The sequence below is a fragment of the Cygnus olor genome, chromosome 18, assembly GCF_009769625.2.
Source record: "Cygnus olor isolate bCygOlo1 chromosome 18, bCygOlo1.pri.v2, whole genome shotgun sequence".
Classification (NCBI taxonomy): domain Eukaryota; kingdom Metazoa; phylum Chordata; class Aves; order Anseriformes; family Anatidae; genus Cygnus; species Cygnus olor.
The window spans coordinates 8677463-8701734 of NC_049186.1; the positions used below are offsets into that span (position 1 = coordinate 8677463).

A 24272-nucleotide genomic window follows, 5' to 3' on the forward strand; every position below is an offset into this window, starting at 1 on the left:
AGTGCCACTTCAGTGGGGGCCACGCTGAGATCCGTCACCCACCTGGGCCTCCAGTCAGCACTAAAAGAGAGAACCTAATGGAAGGAAGTGCAGTTCCCATCAGTCAGTTAGTTACTGAGTGGAAAATAGACATTAAATTGAGCTTCTGCTCCTTCCTCTTTCAAACCCAGAGTGTACTAAAAAACTGAGAACTTTGAATCACCTTGTGATTCATCATAGCATAATACAAAGTATTATGTTCCCTATCTGGTTACATGGAGAGGTGACACATGATCAGAGCAAAGCTTCAAGACCAAAGAAATAATCTGGCTACATAAATAAAACAGGTGTGAGCTTGATTCATTTATTTTCAGAGTAACCATGTCTCTATATGAACTTATTACAAAGAATTTGTAAGTATTATAGATCTTTTTGGACCTACACTACCAAAACAAGAAAAACTCTGATACCTACTTCATTACTCTTCTGATTTTCCCTTTTCTGCCTCAGGATGTATTGCAATCAGGATGGGCAAATAAGAGAGACAATTCAATCAAAAATTGTCAAAGTTGTCAAATGTCTTAAAGGGGTGGATTTCTCAGGTTTTCTTTGCTTCTTTTTAATTTACATATTATGTAAAAATAGTAATTACATTTCCCTATTCTTTAATGGAAAATATCTATAAACTTTGATAACATTTTAAATGAAAAATTAAACTACAGTCAAAACAACCTAAAACATCCAGTTTTGAAGAATGATTTTTTGTTTTTAGATAAAATGGGCATTTCTCAATTAAAGTCTTTCCCAATCAAAAGTGTCCATTTTGTGTGTCTGCCCGGGCGCGTGTCATACTTGCAAAATTCTAAAAACCACTTCGAAAACAAAAGGGAAAAGAATGAAGAGAGAAGAGTGACAGATGGGAAATGGGCCCCCTTCCCTTGAGAAACTCTACCGATTCATCGCAAATCCTCAGGACAATCTAATTTATAGTGGTGGTCTTAAAGACATAAAGTTAATCTTTAAACATAACCTTAGCTATGGAGCACTTAATAATTAAATGAAGACTCCTATTGTTTTAATAGGAACACCAAATTAATATGACCGTTTTAAGGCAAAAATGATTTCTGAATTGCTGTCACCCAAACGACAATATTTTAAGAGACTCTAGGAATAACTCTCCAGAAGTAATTGCTTCATCTTCTATAAAAAGTAGCACAAGGCATTATGGAAGACAGTTTTCATATCAGACCAGCTGAAACCCCCAGAGCAAACACGAAATGAGGATTGCTCACGGACCTTTTAATGGTCCCATAACATTTTTTCTTGCCTTTTTTGGTTTTCAAATAATATACATCATGTTTTACGGCCAATAAAGTTTACTGGAATTTTCATGGCTAACGGTCACTCGTGGTGCAAATCAGAGCTGGGGAGGAAAGGGGATGCTATTTTTACGCTGCTTCTAGCAGAAACAGCCTCTCCTCCGCCCGAGGAAGCGAGCTGAGACCAGGTATGGCCTGCCTCTACAGGGGAGGGAGCCTGAGCGCCTGGAGGGAGGGGGCAGCTCTGGGGCTGTGTTCTGCTAACCGCTGTACGCACAGGGGGAAACCCATTCTTTCAACATGAAACCAGCAAAACAATTAGGCACATATAATTTATGCCCCGTTTGGAGAGACTGAAGAGGAGATGAGTGGCAGGTCAGCTTCAATTTCAGCTGACTTGAGTCAAATCCAGTCAGAGAATTGCAAAATCAGAGCAGGGGCAGAAAATGCTCATTTCCTTGCGGTAACTCTGAGAGGGGCAGGCACGGCCGCAGCCTGGCACTCCACGCAGGCGCTCCACTTGGCAGAGGTGCCAATTATTTATTCATTCCACAAATAAAGTAAAAAAAAAGATTTTTAAACTAAGTCATTTGCAGCTGCAGCTGTTACTAATACCTCAAACAAGAGAGTCCCGCTTAGGGCACTGCCTTAGCAGCAGCAACAAAATGGGACAAAAATCATCCAGCATCTCAGGAGGAGTATTAAATGGTCTGGTGTTTAATGAGTTTTAAATATTATCTGCTGTTTAAAGAATCTGAAGTACAAAGACCTGAAATTCTAAACATCTAACACCGATAGCGCATAAACCAAGGACTCACAGACCCAACGCATTAAGGCAAGGAGCTGCGAGACCGTGTCATGTGTCTCAGTCCCAGCCCGTCACCACCTTGCTATGGGGCACAGCCACCTGGGTTCCTGGGTGCTCCGCCAGGCTGAGCCCTCCCTGCTCTGCTGCCTCAGTTTCCTTCACTGGAGCGGGAGGTAACGCTCGCCGTGCGGCCGGCCACGTGGGCAGCCTCGGTGAACATTTGGAGCCAGCAAGGAGCTGGTGTAGGAAATAGGTGGAATTCCTGAGCCCGTCGGAAAGGCTGGCGGCAGCAATCCCACAGACTGCGTGGAAACAGGCGTGTTGCTTTGTTTACCTCAAGCTTTATTTTTTAAAGCACCATGACAGCTCTGAGACTCGCTCTGGCTCAGACTAATCTATTTTCCCCTCAACACCTTGCGGCGAGCCGTCTGCCAGCTTCCCATCCAGACCAGGGGTCACAGGCGCCCCGAGGGACGTTCCTGGCTGCCGAGCACCGCATTGGCCGTGTGGGAGCAGCAAGCTCTGCATGGTCTGACCCGCTGGTATCAGCTCGTCCCTTGCTCTCACCTTTGGGGCACGGCGGACTCCCAGGGTCAGCACACACACCTCCGAGTCCCACCTCATCCACAGTCAGGCAGCAGCAAGGCCTCAAGGTGCCAAAGCAGCTGAAATGAAAAGCTGCTGTTCTCTGTGTTAGGTTTTGTACAGGTTGTACGGGTGTACGCTTGTTTCAGCTCAATTCTGTACGAAATAAACTTGACGGCTGGACAATGAAGATACTATTATGCACCAAGGATTCATGAGCCTCGTGTTGGCCTGGAGTTATCTCATGAGCATCTTAGAGTATTTCTAACACTAGCCATTTAAAAACATGAGTCAGACTTGCTGTAGTCACAAATGGGCACTTTTTCAATGTCTCAGTCATGTTTTTGAGCTCCTTCTGAAGCAACAAAGACAAGAAACTTGCTGGGTTTTTATATAAAAGCCGAGTCTTAAACAACATCTTAACCCTGTCTGCTGGGACTTTCCGCATAGCACCAATTAACGCAGCACTCGTGATAAGATCCTGAGAATGGATGCTACAGTTTTTGTAGGATAAACAACAATGAAGTTAATCATTACTATAATTATAGCTGTATGTGGAGCTGCAGATGCCTCACATAAAAATTGCTTGTAAATGGGAATCCTTAACTTCTCCCAAGTTTTGCTTAATCCCAGTTTGTTTTCTATTTAGATTGTAAACTTGTTTGGGCTGAATCTCTCACTCCTGTTCATGCAGCATCTGGCACATGGGGATGGTGAACCCTCGTGGAGCTTCTGAGCACTGACGTGAAACAAAAATACCTGTGTGCAGGGAGTTTTATTTTGGCTCTCAAAATATGGGCTGAAGTTCTCTGATGAGAAACCTGGGGATACTTATTTCTGTCGGGGAGGCACTGTTCACATTCAACTTTGTTGTTGTTGTTGTTGGAGAAACAATTTTTTTCTGGAGGTTTTGGATTTATCAGAACAAAGCCAAGACAAGATTCTTTTAATGCAAACAAAAAGTACAAAAGAAATCTTCAGAGTTTGGGATTTTGTGGACAACAAGCTAGAAAAAAACATGCTTAAAGCAAAATCATTTTCCAGATGTTTACAGCTCTTGTAGCACACATGCCCCCAACTCCGGGAGGAAGTTTTTTTTTAAAAAAGGAGGGGGGATCTGAATTGTGACAAGGACCTCTAAGTATTAGCACAACACCAACTAAAACCAATAATGAGACAACTGGGCTTTGTTGGCATACTGGAGTAGGTGGAAAGCTAATTATGTCACCAGAGGAGGAATGAGCAAGTAGGTTTGAGCTGCACGATGTTGGCAGAGGTCTGGGATGAGGAGGAGGAAGAGAAGGAGGAAGAAGAGGAGAAGGAGAAGGAGGAGAAGGCCCAGCTTCTGCCATTGCCCATGCCACAGGGCCCTGACAGCAGGGCAGGCTCAGCTGCTGTGGGCAGAGCCGCTGGCACCCGGTGATTACGGCGTAGCGCCATGGCTCCATATAGGACACAAAGCTAACAGCTCAAGTGAACATTTTAGCTTGAAAAATCCCAACGTTTCTCAGGGAAGGGCACAAGACAGGATTTACTAATTAGGTCATTCTTTATAGACATGTTTGAATGGTGCCTTGGGTTCTCATAAAACTGCTGCCTAATAAGCAATTTATAATTAGCATACACTTGTCACTTAGAAAATTACTACTTCGTATATAGGATTAACAAAGTCTAAATTTGTATCCAGTACTTTTTGCTCAAGTTCAAACTTACATGCCAGTATGAAATGAAAAATAAACACCAAACCACCAACCAACAGGGCTGGCAGCTCACAGCATCACCATCCTTCTCTGCTCCAGCAGCCCAAGAAGGATCAGGCCCAGGAAGGATCGGAGCACGGAGGAGAAGAGGTCGGTAAGGTTTTGAGGACAGAAAACCCTATGAATGAAGCAGCGAGCACACCAGGTCCTCCCAGTTTTCTCAGCCCCTGAAATAAGGGGAGTGCTACTAACACCACTCGGGGAGAGCACCTCATCTGGCTCCTCTCAAAGCCGGGATTTCAGCTGGGAGAATTCAGAGCATTTCCATCCCTCTCCAATATACATCTGTGTTTATTATTTTTTTGCCTGCAAGACTGACAATGAGCAACCCTGTTCACATATTTTCTAAAAGAGAGCATAGTTTGTTTATCTGTCAGCTATAGGTGCCAGTGCTTAGTATGTGTGGAGCGACAGGAAAATAAATGGACTTACTATGCTGCGTGTAGATCCCCTTCCCTGTCCCCCACAAGTCCCCCAGTGCGTTGTCTCGTCTCTGTTCTCAAACCAGACTTGCAGCACACAGCGCTGTGCCCCTGCTCGATTTGCTTGGATGCTCAAAGGGCACGCTTTCAGAGTGTGGGATTTTCTGTTTTTTTGGAGGACTTGACCATTTATCATCCCAAAGGAAAAAGTTCTCACTGATTTCACGAGGATAGACCCTTTATAAATGACTGAACCAGCTTGTACAGACAGAACAGATTCTGTCACTTCAAGCACTTCCTCACCCAGAAGCAACGGAAGAATTTCATCAGATATAAGGCCTGCAGCAATTTTTCTTCCTGGCTTAGGAACTGGCCTGAAGGGATGTGAAGGTCCCTGCGATGTATTTATGGAACAGCCAGAGCTGTTTCTGAGCATTCAATTCTTAGACAGGAAGATGGACAGAAGCAGTGTTTTCCCTCAAATGGATTTTTACACATAAAATATGAAGAACCCCCCAAATGAAAATTCCAAGTTAGAAACCATTGTGTCATAACAAACAAACAAACAAAAAACCCCACACCTTCAGCAGAAAACTGGAAAATTTGGGTTTCTGGCTGAAAGACTTTGAGTTTTGCATTTGTTGCTGAAAAACAATTGCCAAGGAAAATAGATGCAAACTGGGAATGGCTCTGTTTAGTTGAAAACATAACTTTCTGCCTAGAAAAGCTGAAAATGAAAGCTTTGGTGAGCCTCTGCATTCTGCACATGGGACATACAAGTACGAACACTGCTGGAAACTGAGATTTGCTTCTCTCTTATTTCTGAATGACCAAATGTCAAAATACCCCCAAAATCATGACAAGGAGAAAGCCAAGCAGCAGGGATGCCATGCCCCACCTACGAGACCACAGGAGGAGCAGTTACGGGGCAGTCATGGTGGCTTGGCTTGGCCAAAGCAGAAGGGTCCTGGTGGGAACCAGGCTGCACCCAGCAGGCTCTGACCCACAGGGACAACCCTGCTGCCTGCACGAGCCAGCAGGAAACTGTTTATCTGAAGCTTGTCTACGTGATAAGTTCATCAAAAAGCGGCGAGACTTACAGGACGGAACAAGTCCGTTGCGGACCTGCCCTGGATATTGGTAGGCTACTGCAGCCTCGGCGCTTGGTGCGCTTTCAGCACAGCGGGTCGGGACCAACAGGAATGCAAACAGCCCCCAGTGCCATGCTGTCTGGCAGGTTATTTGCTAACGCACAGCCACACAAACGAAACCTCCTGTTAGCAGGAAAGGGGAAAGCCAGGACTGGGGCATGAGATCATCTCTCACCAAGAAGCAAACCAGAGCACCTCAGATAAGCAAAACTGGTCTGTCCATCTGGCTAAAATGATGAAGAGATTCAATCTCCCTTGGCAAAAGGAGCTGATACACACAGAGAGCTGGAACACGGCTCCCAGGCACGGTTCAGTTCACAGCAGTGTCGACAGCCAACATCAGCTGAGCCTCCCCGAGTCCATACTTACTCAGGGGCAAACCAGCCCCGGCTCCAGGTTTGCCCTGCGTGCTGCCCCACGCATCGGGGCTCTTCTGCTCTGTTTTTTATAGGGCCCAGCCACCCCGCCATCCTGTAGCGGGGATAGATGCCTGGGAGCTGTCTGAAATGTTTGCTGCATGGTATTCAGCTAAAAGAGAATTAAACACGCCAGAGGCCCAGTTTTCCCGTCCTTAAGGAAGTTTTGTAAAGGTCTGTCAGTCACATCCTCCTGGATTAAACTAGATAAAGCATTTAGATGTCCACTCTCCCTTTATACTAATACAGACAACTCTTTTAGTGTTAATGTACAGGCTACCACCAATGTGAACAAGGAAAAAAGCTCTGAATCGGTTTTCAAAAGTTACTTACAAGAGCCAAGGTCCGGGGGGAAGGCAATTCAGCAAGCAAAGCTAAGAAAAAACATTCCCAAACTGTCAGCTTAATTAGCTTCAGCACAATATTTAATGTGGTTGAACAGCATGGGTTGGTTTGGGAAATTTAGCATCAACTGCAGCAGGCATGCAGTGCCTCAGTGAGAAACGGATGAAATCTCTTTCTAGTACACAGCAAACTTGCTGGGAAATGTTTTGTTTGCTGGGAAACAATATCTGGCTGCAGGATGAATCTGCTGCCCAGTTTTGGCCAGTGGAGGGGACTGACAAGCCCGAGGACAGCATTCGTTCCTGGCTGGCCTTCCCATGAGACCGCAGTGGCCTTTCTCTGTGTACCTCAGTACATTATGCGAAGTGGAGCTCTGAAAAGCCTGGGAAGCCTCACCTTTAAAGGACTTCCACACTTGTAGGGTGAGATTAGGACATTTTTCAAACAGGAGGGGATCAGACCTGGGGCTCCGGGATTGCAGCTGAGCATCTTATCCAGTTAGTCACAGCGCTGAATAAGTGCCAGCACTGCCTCGGCCTCTGGCAGCTTTGCAAATTTTGCTTCTTTTTTTTTTTTCTTCCCCATAAGTGCAACTGCCCAAAAATGAAACATCCTATATGGAGCTGAGTGGTACATGGCACAACAGAGATTCAGGGTTTTTTTCCTTTAACTTTTTGGTTATCGAGCCAAAAAGTCATGCATCTATACAGGTCATCAGTGAAATATGCAAGTTATTAAAAAAAAAAAGTGAGCATTCAGCCTAACAAACTGGCACTATTATCTCCATCCTTGCAAACAGTAACAAGAAATCTTTAAATGGTGAAAACCCTGCTCCTGGAAAGGTAAGGACACAAAGCCATCGAACCTAGAGTCCAACCCAAACTTCCCCCCATCACCTCAGATTCCTGAAGAGACTTGTGGGGAGGATCAGCTTTAAAGATCACTGCAAGACCAAAAGCCTTTATCTCACAAACCGGCCCCCATTTCCTGAAGTCATCCAGAGATGCTAAGCTCAAGCAATTTATCATCTCTACAGTTACTTGTAAGAACCATTCTCTTAAAACCAAGATTAAAATGGCTGAAAACTTCTGCTGCAAGCATCTTCTGGTGGGGAGAGGGAAACTACCACTGAGCAGAAACACCAAGTCTCTGCTGAAGTGAATCTGCAGCCACAGCCGTGCATTTGCACCGTTTGAGGATCTTGGCCACAGAGCTGTTTCAGAGAAGGTCAAAGAACAAGTCGGAGAAGCTGTGTGCTAGTTTCCTAATAAGCTTGCCTTGTCTCACATTTCTGCTGATTTCTTTCATACCTTCAAAGTTGTTATAGCAGCTCATAAAGAGAAAATAAAGATTACACACAAGCCTTTGCCCTTGAGACCATCCCTGACCTCTGGTTTGCCATTTACATTTATTACAAAAGAGCCTGAAATGTTTTGGAGGCACGGAAAGGCATCTGATGGTTACAGAGGGTTTTGCACCAATAACGCTCCCTCGCTGGGTTTCCTCAGACAGAACTTTGCAAGGATATTGAAACTCCCTCGGTCACAGGCAATAAATGCAACTGTGCCAAGGCTGGGAGGAGGGGAGGAGGGGGATGGTTCCTTGCACACCACTGCTCTCTTATCCATCTGGAATTAGGAAAGCACGCCTGGAAAGAAAAAGCCAACAGCTTTGGATAAGCCAGCCCAATTCCTCGGCTATGACATATTCATTGTATGCACACGTGCGAGAGACCGCAAGTAACTCATTTGACTGACTTCAGTCATTAGTTAAAGTAGAATAAATGAAAAGATTGACCATGGCAATCAGTAGCAAAGGACTTCTTTAACAGTTCTGCAAGCCAACCTTATCTCAGCTGCAGAAGGGAAGCAGTCTTGAGTTCAAAATCAGATTTAACAGGATTTGAGAGCATTCACATCTGGTAAAATCTGACCCAGGATCAATGCTTCCCTGCAGGCTTGTGCCATTGAAATCAACAGGAATGACACTGGAGACGTAAGCATGGTCAGCTTGGAGTCACAGCAACCAGAAGGCAAGAGCGAGTTGTCATGACTGGTGGGCTCCCGAAAAGGAGCCTCCTCCCTGCTTCCATCCCTCGTAGCTTCAGCTTTCTTTATTAAACTAGCTAGGATTTGCCCATGACTCTGCATAATAGCTATAGCTTCCTTTTAATCTGCCATTCACAAACTGCCCGTTGCTACCACATGCTGCACTACAGCCTAGAGGAGAAAGACAAACTGTTTCTCATGAGTGTTCATATATTCATTTCAATTCAATTTAAATGTGAGCTTCATTATGACCTTGTTAGCACTCCCTCTCCTGTTTACTTTCCATTAACATTCAGGCTGTCAAACTTTATTAGCACAAATGACCATAGAAAGACCGAGCTGCTTGAATTCTCGCAGTTTGAAACAGATTTAGTGGGCGAAATTCAATCTATCCGGTAGGCTAGGAGACCTCTCTGCCGTGCGCCCGTCTTCTGCTGACTTGCAAATTTTGGAAGCGTTCACAACCAAAATGTGATGACAAGAAGAAGCCTCGTGCCCACGTCAGGAAAACCAGAAACGACACACTCCCAGGCAGCCAGCCACAGGTAAGCTAATTTTGGATTTCTTCATGTCACAGACTGAAGAAAATGTAAATGGGAAGGAACCGTTCATATCCATCTATTTTTTTCAAATCATTAAAAAAAAAAAAAGGAAAAAAAACCTCAAACCCAAGTATATTCTACAAACAGATACAAAGCAGGAAAAATGTCAAATAAATTATATGATTCATGGAGCTCTGCAAACCACACAAGCATTTTGTATGCAGCCCACACTATCACCTCTGTCTCAAGAGAAGATGACTTCTTTACTGAACTCACCCTTCCCTTTAGTCTCAGTTAGATTTCTTGTCCCCAGAAGAATATTATAACATATGGTTGACTTTCTCACATAATACCTAGTTCACAATCTCACACAAAAACTTCCACAATATATGTCATTTTGACACGGGTTTAAACATGATAAACAGTGTAATACAATCTCCAGCTGTTTGAACAATTCTGGTCATAAACTGCCTCTCTGCATTGTCATCATGCTCGCTTCTACATGGAGCCTTTGTTCTCTTTTATTCCCTACATTACTTCTACTTCCACTCCAAGACATTTTGAAAGAAAAATGCATAAATGCAATGTTAAAAACAATATTCCCTTGGATCTTCTATCTCTATGCAAATGAGAACCTCAATTTCATTTTGTGTTTGTTTGTTTGTCTGGGGGGGTTAAAATCAGAGATGAACAAAAATGTAGCTTTTTTTTTAAATCTGGTTAGGTCATTCTGAAATGCTGTGTGTAACATTTCAACAAAAGTTTGCATAAAGCATTTCAAGAGTGGGAGAAAGTAAATGAAAGAAAAAAGAGAAAAATTAAACCATTCCAATTTTTCAGGTCAAAATATCCATTTCATTATTTAGTTACTTTTATTAAAAAACTTTCAAGGGTCGAAAAGCTGGTAAACAAAATATTTTGTCTATTTATGAAGTTGCCGCAGAAAAAATGTTTTGTTTTCAGTTGATTGCAATGACTTTTTTTCCTATTTTTTTAGTGTAGCCTAGAAGATCGGGACAAGACTTCCCCTTTTTTGTGCGGTTCTAGTGAAAATAAACTTAACATCTAACAGTGAAGCAGATGTCGATTAGGGGAGGTTAATACCCACTGGCACGTTGGTTTCTAAGCCCCACTTCTGGAGGTTCCCAGCGCTGGTCAGTTATGAAACCCAATCTGCCTCTGTGCTAACACACAGCCCTGGCAGAAAACTCCTCCTGCTTCGAATGCTCTTGTGACTTTTGCAAAGCCTGAAGAATAGATGCTTTCCTATTGTTCTAATGTGATGGCACAGGATACGCTGGAACACTGAAGAGGAAATGAGATGGCAAAGATGAGAGGCCCATGAAGACAAGCCCGTGTCTGAGCCTACAACTGGCCGCAGTGGCCGGGGGCTTGCTACAAACCCTGTCCAACAGTTACGCTCTCCTGCGGTGCTCCAGCGTGGCAGCATATTCAATCCCTCCCTGCCAACCCAGGTGTGGAAGAAAGAATATATCTTAATATCATAAGAAACACAGAAAGAATAGAGAAGCATATTTTACTTCATTAGTGGGCTTTAAAAGCTAAGATCTAAGATAAAGATGAAGGGAAATTTAGGGCAGGCTATGGAACGAGTTCCCCAGGGAAACGGTAGAAGCCCCATCAACCAAGATGCTTAAAATTAAACTCAATAAAGCATGAGAAAGTACGTGGTACTAAACAGCATCAGCAGAAGGCTCAGCCACGTGAAGTGTCTTTTTCACTCCTGATTTCTGTTCTCTTCTCACCCTGTCCAAGTGCCCTGGCAGAGTCTGCTCCCACTCAACATCGCTGTCACTCCTCAAACAGCCAGGGGCAACTTCAGTTATTTTAATGGGTTTAGCTTTATGGTAAATTCCTACCCATAAATGTAGAGGGACACATCGTTACAGGCTTATCTGTGCTGAGTAATACCTTCCTCTGGCCTCGCCTGTAACTTCACACTGCTCTGAGTAAGGGAGGTCACTGCACCACTGCCCGGGGAGCGAAGAGGGAAGCGGGACCTCCTGCGTGCTCCTGCCCTCCTGCCTGGTCCTGCCCTCCTGCTTTCACTCTGCCACTTGGCGCCACGTGGGGCCAGCAGCAGGTCACAGGGACGAGCTCGCCCTGTTCCACATCAGCGAGACACAGCGGCAGTCACAGACGGCAGGCCAGCACTGAAGGCAGAACAGACAGGTGCCTGGGCGGGTAACTTGCTGTTCACTGTGCGAACCTAGGGTGAGACTCGGGTAGTTCTGGCTTGCAGATATGATGGGGTTATTCCTAGTGTAAGAGAAAAAATTACCCAAATCAAATAGATTAAAAACCATGTTGGCTCATGCCAGGAAAGCCATTAATATAACTAAATGCTGTTGACAGGGAAAAAGATAAAAATCACATGTCAAAGCCGGGGAGGGGAGGATTTGATTAAAGATGGCCTAACTGATTCAGCAGCAGCAATTAAGGTAGCTCTTCAAGTGGTGCAGCTCACCCTGCCAGGAGGCCAGGAGGGAGGCAGCGGGTCTGGCTCGTCGCTCGCACCAGCGTTACACTGCTGACACAGCTCCACGAAGAGCAGAGCAGAATCGGGCCCGAACCGCCTGTGGCAACGTTACAGGATCAGATAAGACACCTCAGGAATGCAGCAGTGAGTGGAGCACTTTTGTAATGCTTTAATTTCCATTCTTGGCTTATTCTGTCCCAGCTTTCATTAAGAGACGAAACAGTGGTTGGAGGAAAAGTTTTTACATGAATTAGTTTAAAGGGCAGGAATTACATTCGCATTTTAATGGTGTGGAAATGAATAATCTGAATAGGGAGCAACAAATGTGGGAGGGGCTGCTATGTATTTTCCGTTTACCAAACGAAAACAGCACTCGATTTTCTTACTCAACCACCCCTCTGGTTAACTGGCAGCCATCTGCTAGACGCTGAGGCTCTGGCCCTGCAAAGCACTCAGATGCCCTCTGATGCCGCATTAGTTAGCGTTTGTCCCCAGGGTGCTGAGTGGGGGCCCCAGCCGAGCTCAGACCTGGCTGTGCTGGGCTCGGTACAGCCTCTGCCCCACACCGTGCCCCACTGATGGGGCTGGAAAGTGAGCTCGACACAGAAAGTGATGTGCCCCGGGAGGAGCAGATAGCACCCTGTAATGCAGGGGGCAAAGTGCAGCCGCCTGCCCACACTTAGAGCATCCTCCCATCACCAGGCTGAGAGAGCTCCACAGCCCCAGCACAGCATCATGGATACATGTGCTGAAGGGTTTGTTTGGATGAGGACCTTGAAATAACTAACACCAAGGAGAGCTTCACCCGAACATGGTTGCAGAATTATGTCCTGAGCCAAGAGCCTCACTGAAGTCAGCAGGAGACTCTCATGGGCATCAGATGAAATCCCTGCTGTGCTTGGCTGTGTGTTAGAGCAGATACACTCAAACAGCTTGTGTGCATTACAAGGAGTTATCACCTTTGCACTGTGCATATGTGGCAAAAAGCCAGATGGCTTCATGCATGATTCCCTTTAAGCAGAAAAAAAGAAAAGCTCCAAACAAAGCCCCTGGCTCATCCATCACTTCAAATAAAAATGAGCCAGCTACAGATATAAAACAAGCTATGGAAGCCATCAGACCTTCCTTCTCTTTGGAACCTCAGACAAAAAAAAAAAAAAAGCATTGATTTGATTTGATGCAGGCCAAGGTTACACCATATTATTTTATTTTTAAGCAACTGTGAAATGTGGGACAGGATATTACATACAAAAACAGAAAACATTTTTACTGTGTTATTGTTATAATAACATAATAATGCCCTAACAGAGCCACTACAAATTCCTCACCTTTGCAGACCAACCAAGCTCCAATGGTCCTGTCCCCAGCATAAAAGCCAGACCAGATTTTAGGAAAATGCATCAGAGGAACAAAATGAATCACAACACTTTGCAAGACAACCTATCTCATACCGGTGAGTCTAAAAGCGCTTTAGAACTAGTTATTAATTCCAAATGCACCTGCTAGGGAGTCAATATTTACACCTCCTTTTTATCAGTACACAAACTGAGGTCCAAGGCATTAGGATGTTGCAGTGAGTCAGTGGAGAGGCAGGGACGGACGCCAGAGGTCCTGTTCCAGTGGGAGTTTGTTCATCAGATAAATATGCTCTGCATGTTTGCCTTATACCTGGATAAACTAACGGAGACAATATGTTTGCCTGAAGTTTCACAATGAGTCACAGCAAAAGCCTGAAAAGGACCCCAAGAATTCCCTAAAAACAAAAAAGTAATAAAAATAATGTACCATACTGACACTTGCAGTGCAGCATTCATCCAGAGGAACAGTATTGAGGCCCTGCCTTTTTATTTTTGCAAGGAGAATCCCACAAACTAAAAGGCCACTGAAATTGCACCGCTCAAGCTCCGGACAAGAGCCTGAAGGCAGCTGTTGTATCTTATTTGTGCCCCATTTCCAATCAGGCTCTTGCCTGAAACCTCAAAAAACCACACTACCAGCCACTTGGAAATAGGTAACAGGAACCGACAGGGCAGCGCTGCTGGTTTAAGAGCAATAAAATACTACGTTGGACTTACGCCACCCACTGAGCTCATTTCTTCAACCTTTTCTACACAAAACCTACCTCCTGACTTCAGGGGCAACTGTATACATGCATTGCTGCAGCATCTGAAATATAGTACCTGGAAATCAGAAATAAATCTTTGTGTCCAGCATCAGAAATTCAGTTTTGTGGTTGTGCAGGCAACCAACCTGTATGTGCACAAGCCTGGATGGGTGAGCGGACAAAAGCAGCTCCCCCTGACACACACTGATCGGTTTCTCTTCCAAAGAGAAAGTGGTGCCATCGTGTCTGGGGAGGTCTGTTGGTTGGGTTTTAGTATAACAATTTTGGTTGCACTACAAATCTTTGAAGAGAAACAATCACAAAGAGCCTGCAAATAAACTCCAGCACAACTGCCTGTTTCCCAGGGAGCTCTTTATCACAAGAGCTGAATCTAGTTAGAGAAGTTAAGGGAAGAGCAACTTCTTTGCTAGCTCTCCCAAAAGAGAATGCCACACTGCAGTAACAAAAATGATGGAAGGACGGGTGTGTATGTAATAGTGCCATCTGCTGATTGCATCCTGAGCCATAGGCATGTGTAAATACACATGTACTTACACGACAGACTCAGTACACATCTGCCATAGCATCGCCAACAGTATTTTTATTTATTCCTAGCTGTGGCACTGGTCTTAAGGTAGGCCATTGGTAAAAACGTTCTCTAATTCTCTAATTCTTTTGTTGTTGACAGAGCTTCATGCTAGAAAAAAAAAAAAAGTGCTGGGTTGACTTGTTTCAGGAGTGCTGATTCCTTTTATATACCTATTCCTTAGGTGGATGAGGCCTCGCCAGCTGAATGTCAGTCTCATGATTAAAAGAAGCAATTTTCAGCCAGCACACAGGCACGCCTTCCACCTGAGAAAGACCCAAGGAAATAGAAGGAAAGAAACAGGTACAGCTTAGTTTACTTACTAAAGTTGCTCTGTAAAGAAAGCCATGAACAATGAGGTCTAAGAGCACAAGCTGTGAAGAAAATAAAGTGCTTTGGGGAGACCTGCAGAGTGATCTGGAACAGACAAAGGAAATTTGGTGTTTACAAAGGGCAAAGAGAGGAACAGCAATTGTGTGAGCTGGGAGGATGTTCTAGGATGGCACAGAACTATATAACTGATGGTTGTTAATCTCTGCAAGGGAAGGAGCTCTTTTTTTGTGCCATCTGTTTCTAATTACTGCCCCACTTGGCTCTGGGCCCAAATTGAGCAATTCAAACTCAATTCCAAACCACCCAAAGTGTGAAAGGTTTCGGAAGGCAAAGGAATTGGAGTATTGGGCAAAAATCGCAAGGTTTATGGCATTTACACATGAGCACCCAATTAGCTTGTGCACGAGTGCCAGAACAACACACACGAGCACCCTCTTAAGTCATGCATGAGCACCAAATCAGTCCACCCATGCACACCTAATTACTTTATGCAGGAATGCATAAACTCCTGCACGAGCACCCACTAAGTACGCACTGGTGCCTAATCAGTCTTTATTCCTGAGTGCACAGTTAACTCATGCATGAGCTCCTGATTAGTTTATGCATGGGTGCCCAGCTGGTGCTGAGTGCCTAACTGGCACATGCCTGAATGCCCCAGCAGGGCATGTTTGAGCACTCAAGTGCTTCACGCATGAGCACCCAAATAATTTGTGCTCGAGGGCCCTGTTTTATGCATGAGAACGCAATCACTACATGCATGAATGTCCAATGAGTTTATGCTTGAGGAACCAGGGATCCCATGCAGGAGCCCCCAGTCAGTTTGTGCATGAGCACCCCACTGACTCCACCCCAGCGTGGTGCTGGACACGCACAGCACCTTTTGGCTGCTGGGGCTGTGGTGGTGCCTGTGCCAGGTGCTGGCCCCGGCCAGTGCCCCGCCACCTCTGAAACTGCTGGAAGCACCGAGAGCACCCCAAACACCCATGAGAAGAGCCTCCAGCACTCCAGCTCCAACATATTTAAGAAACAGCAGCAGCTGCTAGCAGTGGGGCTGCAGACATGCTCCTGGAAGAAGACACTCCATGTGCAAGGCGCACACCCCAGGGGACTGGCTTTGATATGATTCATAGGTATTTTTACCTTCTTTACGTGTCTTTTGCAGAAGTATCAGAAACACCACTTCTGGAACCAGGAAAGGATGCTGTCTAGAAGCTCTGATACCTGCCCAGCTGCTTGTGATTCTGCAGCACTCCCCCAGGAACTCGAACACAGAGTAATGACTGGCGGTCTCTAGAGAAAAGCTTCACTCAAACAAAATGCATTGGCTTAAGAGGGATAAACGATGAAGCTCTACAGCCCGTGCTGCCACACAGGAGCTCAGATAAAATGATACGATGACATACAGCGGTCATAAAATCTGAGGTCTTATCAGTCCAACTTGGTTAGGTCTCTGAATAAGCCTAGCATCACTGTTGAGTCCAACTTGCACAGCTTTCCTTGTTCAGGCACAGGGAAAACAAGGTGGTATGTATAAAGCCTCACTCATGCCAATAAAAATGTACTACAGGAATGAATGTATTTATTAACTCTCAGCAGTGATGCCAATGGTTTTGGCTCAGCTACAGTTTCCTGGCTTTGGACACAGGGTCACAAATCTCTAAGACTGTTGATTCTTGCCCTGGAGTAAGGAAATGTCTAAAGTCTGAGCTGGAGCTGGCTACCCCAGGGGACAGAAAGTAAAGCCTAGCACCCTTGCAACAGTATAATAACTTTTTTAGCATTCAAACAGAAAAAAATCAAACATTTGCAAGAGCAGTGGAAGGGGTGGCTTGAAGACATTTTGGATCAGCTCTTTCCACTTATGTTCAGCTGCATGCAAAGAAAGGAGCCAGGCAGAGCACCCTGCCTGGGAGCTCCTGCCGCAGCCTGAAAGGGGAGGCTATTTCTGAATGCTCACAGCAGTGTGCTGGTGGTCTGAGGCCTTTCATGAAAAGGCCAGTGCAGGACTGCCTGCAAGGCTAGAGGAAGCATGTGTCTACCTGGCTTGCAAGCAAACTTGCAAAAGCAGAGTTAATATTTACAAGAAATAATGATTTTTTGAAGTAACTGGCAAAAGTTTTAAATTAAGTCCTTTTAGTATTTAATTAGATATTCAGAAAGTTACCACAGGAGGATCGCAAGAGGTCCTTCTTACTACCCTGAAAACAGCAAATATGGGGATAAGCAAATATCACAATTATGCGTTAGCCCTAGCTAATCATCTCATAACCAAAAAGAGTCTTGCCTTTAACTGCCATCCTCCCTGGTCCCTTCTCTGCATGCCTGAGTTCTGCTGCCCTTTACACCAGGACAGGACATATGTCTTCTTGCATATTCAGTGTTTAGCACAACAAGAGGCAGATAAGTCACTGGAGACTACTCATGCTCAAAACCAACAGAAATATGTCTAGCATTTGCCTATGGTCAATCAACCTGGGTCACATCAAGCAGAGCATTTGGGATGTGTTAGAACAGGCATAACGCCCGCAGTTAAGTCACTGGCACATCACCGCAAGTAACTCATTTGGGAGTCCCATTTCTAAAGGTGAGCTAAGTTCTTAGGAGCATATTTCTCAGTGAAAGCTGATCAAAATACATTTCTATGGTCCAGACAGTCGAACTTTTACTTCAAAAAAAAAGATACCTAGTGATTCCTATCCGCAAAGCTTCAGTCTAGGTCACATCCAACCAACAGCAAATGGCACACACAAGGAGTACGTACTGGCTGGGTCTGGCCTGAAGAATCTCTTCTGAAAATGGGTATTGGCCTCTTAAATCCCTGGGCTGCTGCATGTACGTGGTTGAAGAAGGTAGTCAATAGGTTTCTGTAGGAGCATTTGCAGACATTCAGCCCACCCTCTAAGCAGAATTTGCCAGACAAGTTTGACTAAGGCTGCCGCTCTATTATCAGACTGATCTTTCCCAGCACATACCTAGGAGAGCTAGAGACATTTTTCCTAATGCAGGCAGGAGCTGGGCTCGGAAGGTCACCAACCTCACCAGCCTGCCTCATCCTACCCGGCCCTAAAGGAGACGGCTAACCGATGGATTCTGTCAGAAATCTGGAAGATGCTGATCTCACTCACACCTCTCCATTAGATCAGTATCAGGGAACCTTTCCCCCATCTGTACTCTGTCCCCAGAAACAACAAGCTTTACATTTCTCCAAGTATAAAAGCTTTTTCATTTCTTAAGCAAAATCCATCAGCGTTTAGCGTTTCTTCGTGCGCTGAAATCCCCGTTGTTAGTGCTGAAATGTAACCTATCAGTGTTTGCATTCAAGGAGCCCATCAACAGCCTGCGGTTAAATCCTCAAGGGGAGATAAGGCACCTGAACCCCTGTGAATGCCTGGATTTATGGGCGTTGGGCAGAATCGCTTTCTGCCCATGGTACTTAACATAAACACGAGCTGTATGAAGAGCCACTGAACAGCTCCCCCCACCTTTTTCAAGAAATGGCTTTCTCCTTTTGTCCTGCCTGCCTACCTGGGAATTCCTTGGGGGAACCTAGCAACAATACTGTGAGCTGCCAGCAACCTGTTTTGGACAAAGAGCAATATTATCTAGGAAAAAAGACAAAATTATAAAGTATGTAATTAGGATAGGATGTGATATCATCAGTGAGGTGAAGCATCATCAAATACATTGGCCCAGCTAGTGAATTGCACACCAGAGTTTTAAAGACATGGATAATCTTTATATAACTAAATGGTTGACAAATCACTGACATCTTAGATTTGAGTGTGAGTTTCCAGATGAAAGAGAGAAGAAAAATATGTTGCAAGAAAATCAGCAGGATGATTTAGCAGTCTACTCTCTTCAGTGTTTTTTAAGCAGAGTTTTGCAATTAGGTGAGAGGATGCTGCATCACATGTAGACTTAGTGTGCAGACCCAGTGCTTGAGAAATAACAGCCTAGAAACAGAGGTTCACCCCAACACATGCAGATACGAGAGAGCCCACACTCCTGCCCCCTCTGAAGACTAAACAGGAACATTCAGACCTTGCACTTGGGGCTCCTTCTCTATTCCTGCAGTCTTAAGTATTACCTGACCCTGATTAGCACAGCATCTAATCACTACTTAGCAGTGCAATGCACCCAAGGTGTATTGATCCTCACAGTACTGCTGTAAGGTAGTGGACCCAAAGGAAGGGTCCATGTGAGCATGGGGAATGCAAAGAGCAGCTCAGAAAGGAAACGCTGGGGCTCTGGTGCTTCCCAGCTCCATAGCCACACTTCAGAACATTCCTGAATAACGACCCCAAGAAGAAAATACAACTATCTCCAACACAGGCAGTACTTTTAAACATCATCCCAATCCATACAAATTAAAAAAAAAAAAAAGCTTTACACTGATGTACCTTTTTATTAAAGGCAGTTGAAGCACACTGGATGTGTTTCCTAGTATTTCTCAAAATAATTATCTGACTTTTCTTTTTCATCATTCATATTGCCAGCACTATTTATTGCTTTTCAAGGCATGCAGTGGATATTACATCAAATGCTGCCATAACACATTGTGAAGAGCTCTTTGCTTTCCGCGTCTGAAATTCCCTGCACAGGGCAGATCTTTGGAAAAGAAAACATCAGCGAAAAGCTAAATGCTTGTCAAAGGGAAGAGAATCACGCACTCATACTTTACTAAACCTGCTTTTATCAGAGCAAATTTTCTTCCACAAAGAAATATTCACAGCTCTGGGAAAGGAAACACACTTATCGGATCAGCACTGTTTGCAAAGGAAATGACAAATGGTGAATGTTTATAACTTAAAGCGTTTTTAATGAGCTTAAGTGCTGTATTCTAGTCTTGGAGGAAGAGTAAAAGGACTTAGAAAAACAAGCAGTGTAACAGAGATTATGAGATTTATTAATTTCCCTCAAACCACTTGGTACTTGTATATATTCTTTCACCATCTTTGCCAGTCCTGCTTTATGGCACGCAGGATAATTGCCATCTGGCGTGGAAGGAGTGTGCCTTTTGCCAGATGCAAAAGCGAGCTGCTCATACCTATGTCACCTCCCTGCTGGATTCAGTAAAACCCACGGCTGAACCAGCAGCCACTGGCCACCAGGCTGCTCGCTATATTTAATTCTGCAGTGTGATTCTTGCGTGACAGCCGCTGAGCGCAGCAAAGCATGTTCCAGTTTTCCTGTTTCTGTGGTGAAACACATGGGCTGCGTTGCAGGTAACAGTGCAGATGCATCCAAGTTTGAAACCAGCTAAAGACAGCAAGTTAGAACAAGAATCTGAGAGTGTAACAATTTCATTAATCATCTTCAGTATCTTGGCATACATCAGGAACTTATTAGCAAAACTTAGGAGCTAAGCAAAGGGGTATGAATGCCTAAAAAATTGCAATTAAAAGAGGACAACATACACCTAAGGGAAGATCAAATAAACCCTAATCTGTTAAAGAAAGAAGCATACAGCATATTGGAGGACAGCTCCCTATCACCAGGATGTACCACACAGCCAAATCCTTCTGCCCCCCAAAGCCCAAGGCAGTTCCCCATAGCCATAAGTGCAGGACCAAAGCTCGAGGGCTCGGAACCATGCACATGAGCAGGCAGCCTGCCCACAACGTGCGGTAACCCTAAGCGAGTAGTGCAAGGCTGAGCCAGCAGCTGGCACAGTCCAGAACGGGCTTACTCTCAGGTCCTGGACCTCAGCATGTCACCAGGTTGCTCGTACATCCCTTAACACTCAGTGGCCTCCACAACAGATACGCTTGCAGCCTGATGGAAGGTCCAGTCCCTGCTGCCGCTCAGTGTGAATGACAGCTGGAGACAGGCTTAAGGAAACTCCAACAGGATTTTCTGGGAGAAAGGCTCCCAGACAAGCATTGGAGAAAAATCTCTTGCACGTATGTAAAATCTTGCAAATTTGGATTAGGTAGAAAGCCAACTGCTTGGGGATTTTTGTTGGTTTGTTTCGAGATGTAGGTTAAGGCATTACTCTTGCTTAAATTTCTCTAATGGAGAGAAAGTCACAGGATGAACCTGGTTTTAGCACAGTGAAACCAAGGACCGTCTGAGTTTACATGGAAAAACTGAGACCTGAAGGAGCACTGAGCCATTGGGACTCCCAAGGTATTGCGATGGCAGACACTGAACTTGGGGCAGGTCATTTTGTTGTGGAAACACCAGGCGACATAATCTTGGCTGAGCTGTGCTGGCACATGCCACAGTCTGACATTCCTGAACATTGCAAACATTTCTTTTGAATGCCAAGTGACTGGTCTTGCAAGGATTTTTGAAAGCCCATAGCAACGTGGAGCCTTATTACCCCCAAGACACCAGTACCACTGGAGAATAGAGAGGAGCATCCCCACAACTTCAGTGTGAAGTAAAGGTGGAAGGGAATATTCACAGCAACACAAGCTGAGAGGCAAGGCAGTCTACTGCACCAGGATTGCTAGAGTGGGATGTCTGTCCTTCAGGAAATAACAAGCAGGGTTTCCATTAAGTTCAGAACTGAGAGGATGCATGCTTCAAAAAATGTTCCTTAACTATAGCTACTGACAAGTGCACTTTCCAGTAGTAAATCTAAAGAACCAGTTGGGCTACACCTGATCAGGCGTCCAAAGAGAAAATAAAGCAGCAGATGATATATAAATCAGCTTATACATAAAGACAATTAGAAAAAAGGCAACTCCCACTCTGCCTCCTTCTCCAAGTACCCAACAACTGACTGAAATGCTTAAACACTTCAGATCTAACCTCATATTTAACACTCATACCAGTTTACACCACCTTGGGGGTATATAAAATGGCCTAAATGTGAGTATAAATAATTATGTGTAATCAAGAATTCAGGCTCCCTTTGCCTGAGGTGGAAAAAAAACATATTCATTCCAAATCCAAATTCATTTCGGAAATGAATTTTCATGACTGATCAGCATATCTGCTAATCAACATATCTACAGTCTAGCCCTTTAGCATGAAAGCCAAGAACAGAGGGTACTGATGACAAAAGATGATACAATCTGCATGTTCATTGAATTTATCAGCATTTGATGGATACCCTGTGCCCTGGGCAGATAATTAAATGTGATTGATTGGGGTTGGAATGGACCAAGATGGAATCCATTTCAAAAATCCATTTTTTGTTTGTTTGTTTGGTTTGGTTTGGTTGTTTTGTTTTGTTTTTTTGTAGAAAGCAATAGCAAAGAGCAGCGACCAAGCCCCCAGCACACAATCTTTTCATTCATTGCAGAATTTCATTTCCAGGTTGCTGTGCTTAGCATGTCAGTCAGAGTGCTGCAGGAAGGCTGCTGTGCCACTAGCACTGCAGGTCACACCTGTGGACATGCACTCTGAAGACGTAGCTGCAGAGCATCTTGCAGCAGGGACAGCAGTGACTCTCAGCCTCTTCAATCCCCACCAGACAAGACAAGGCCACTTGAGATACTCATGCCTCAGGTCCTGGAATCCATCTCCCTTAACATGTTGGAATAAAACTGTGGTTGGTTCAGAACATAATAGATAAGTGGTACGGACCATCCCCTCTGCCCCAGCACCAATCTCCCTGCCAATAATGTTCCGTTACTGCTTTTTAAACCCCTACCACACATCCTCCAGCATTTTTAGCCTAAAGCAGGGCCGGGACATGCCTCGGTTTCCCCAGCAGAGAGTGATAAGCTACAGCAGGGAGGAAGCCCTTATCTGACAGAGCCCTGCACAAGTGACTCCCCAACCCATTACCTTACTGGAGCTGCCAGCCCATGAACACACAGAAATGTTTCATGCGACTAGAAAGACAAAGGAAGCAAGCAGGCAGATGTACACAGCCTATTTCTGCATATAGCCAGAGCTTAGCAATTCTCAGGCACCAGCTAAGGACCCCCGAAGGTGCATACCTCTAACGTAAACCTCAGCAATTTTGCACAAGCTTGTTGAAGCATTAGCAGTGCAAACCTAGAAACTCCAACTAAAAAATACAAGCCAGTGGTGTCTGAGTAGTGCTCATGAAGACCCTATCAATGACTAGTTAGGATTCAGAAGCTGGCCTTTAGTACTTTTTCCCATTCAACTACCTGCTTGTTACAAAGGACTGGTTCACAACTGGCAGCTTCTTGTTAGTGCATTCTTGATAAATCCCTCTTTGGGGTCTACCATTTCCTAGACACTAATGAGATCAAGGAAGATCTGGAGAGATAAGGCACAGCTGCACTTTTTTTTTCTGCCTCTTGCTCAGCCCTTACATTCTGCAGCCTCACCAAAGAAAAAAAGGCAAAAGCCCAAACACGTGACAACATTTCAAGGGTGACCTAGTTAGTTACTGTAGGTTTGGATCCTTCGCATTCTTGGCACCCAGCGTTTGCAACTGCATACATGAAAACCAGCACACAAAAACAGGGATTATTTTTCCCATGGCACTTCAAAATAAAGTAAAGGTTGAAAACTGCCTGGAAATTCACACTGAATGAACCCATCTGTCTGCAATCTTCAGGCTGTAAACAGCAGTGCTGCTGGCAAACAGGAAAATGATTATTTAAAGGGAAGAAATATCCCAAGCATGGTGTTTTGCTGCATTGTGCCTGTGTTTTCATCCAGTACCAGAAGACTGCAAAAGTAAATGAACACCTACTAATTATTTAAATCTAGAAATAGAAAGGCAACACCTACTGGCCTGATTCCCACGTCTATCTACTCCCTGGAAATAATTGACTGTGAACTTAGACGCTAGTAGCTCTCACCAGAGCTATGGTACATGCTCTGTGACGGGGCTCAAACTTGGCTCTCCCTGCTTGGCTTGTTATGGCAAGTAGAGAGACGTGACAAACCTCCTTTCTGGCTCTTCATTCCCATCCACTGACCTCAGATCTTGTAACATATTTGCTACGTAAAGTCACCCATTATTCAGTAGCAAGGATTAGCTGCTACAGCTAAAACCTGGGCCCTGGTTTCAGACCTAAGTAAACAACCATTAAACCGGGAAACTAAAAGTCCCTGCTCCAGTCTATAACAGAAAACAATTCAGCAATCACTCTGGATTTGAAAATCCCAGGTAGATGTGTGGATCAGGCTCAGCACGTCCGCCTTACCCCACGCTGCTGGCCAGTATCACATCTGCATCAAGGCAGCTGTGCATGCACACTTTGAACAGGTACTTTTGAGAGAGAAAAGCTCTCCCCCAGACAGACCTGGCTCTGTGTATAATCTGCAGCTAGCCCTTTTAGCTGAGCACACTGTTGCATATCCACTTGGCACAGCCAAAGGAAAGTGCACTTTATCCTGCATCCGTCAGCATCAGTGACAGGCAGATTCCACATAAGGGCATGAAATAGCACATATCAGGACAAGGTACTCCGAAGAAGCGCGTGAGATTTAAG

The 24272-nt window shown here is 44.7% G+C and overlaps 2 long non-coding RNA genes across 13 annotated transcripts in view; one reads left to right on the forward strand and one right to left on the reverse strand.

Annotated features, from left to right (window-relative positions):
* LOC121057117 overlaps positions 1–24272 on the reverse strand; it is a 147031-nt gene that overhangs the window by 95660 nt on the left and 27099 nt on the right. The gene's annotated exons all lie outside the window — the stretch shown is intronic.
* Positions 11463–16464, forward strand: LOC121057121. The gene is made up of 4 exons (XR_005813649.1): positions 11463–12019; positions 13212–13328; positions 14750–14868; positions 16061–16464. It is a non-coding gene; the product is annotated as an uncharacterized LOC121057121 (long non-coding RNA).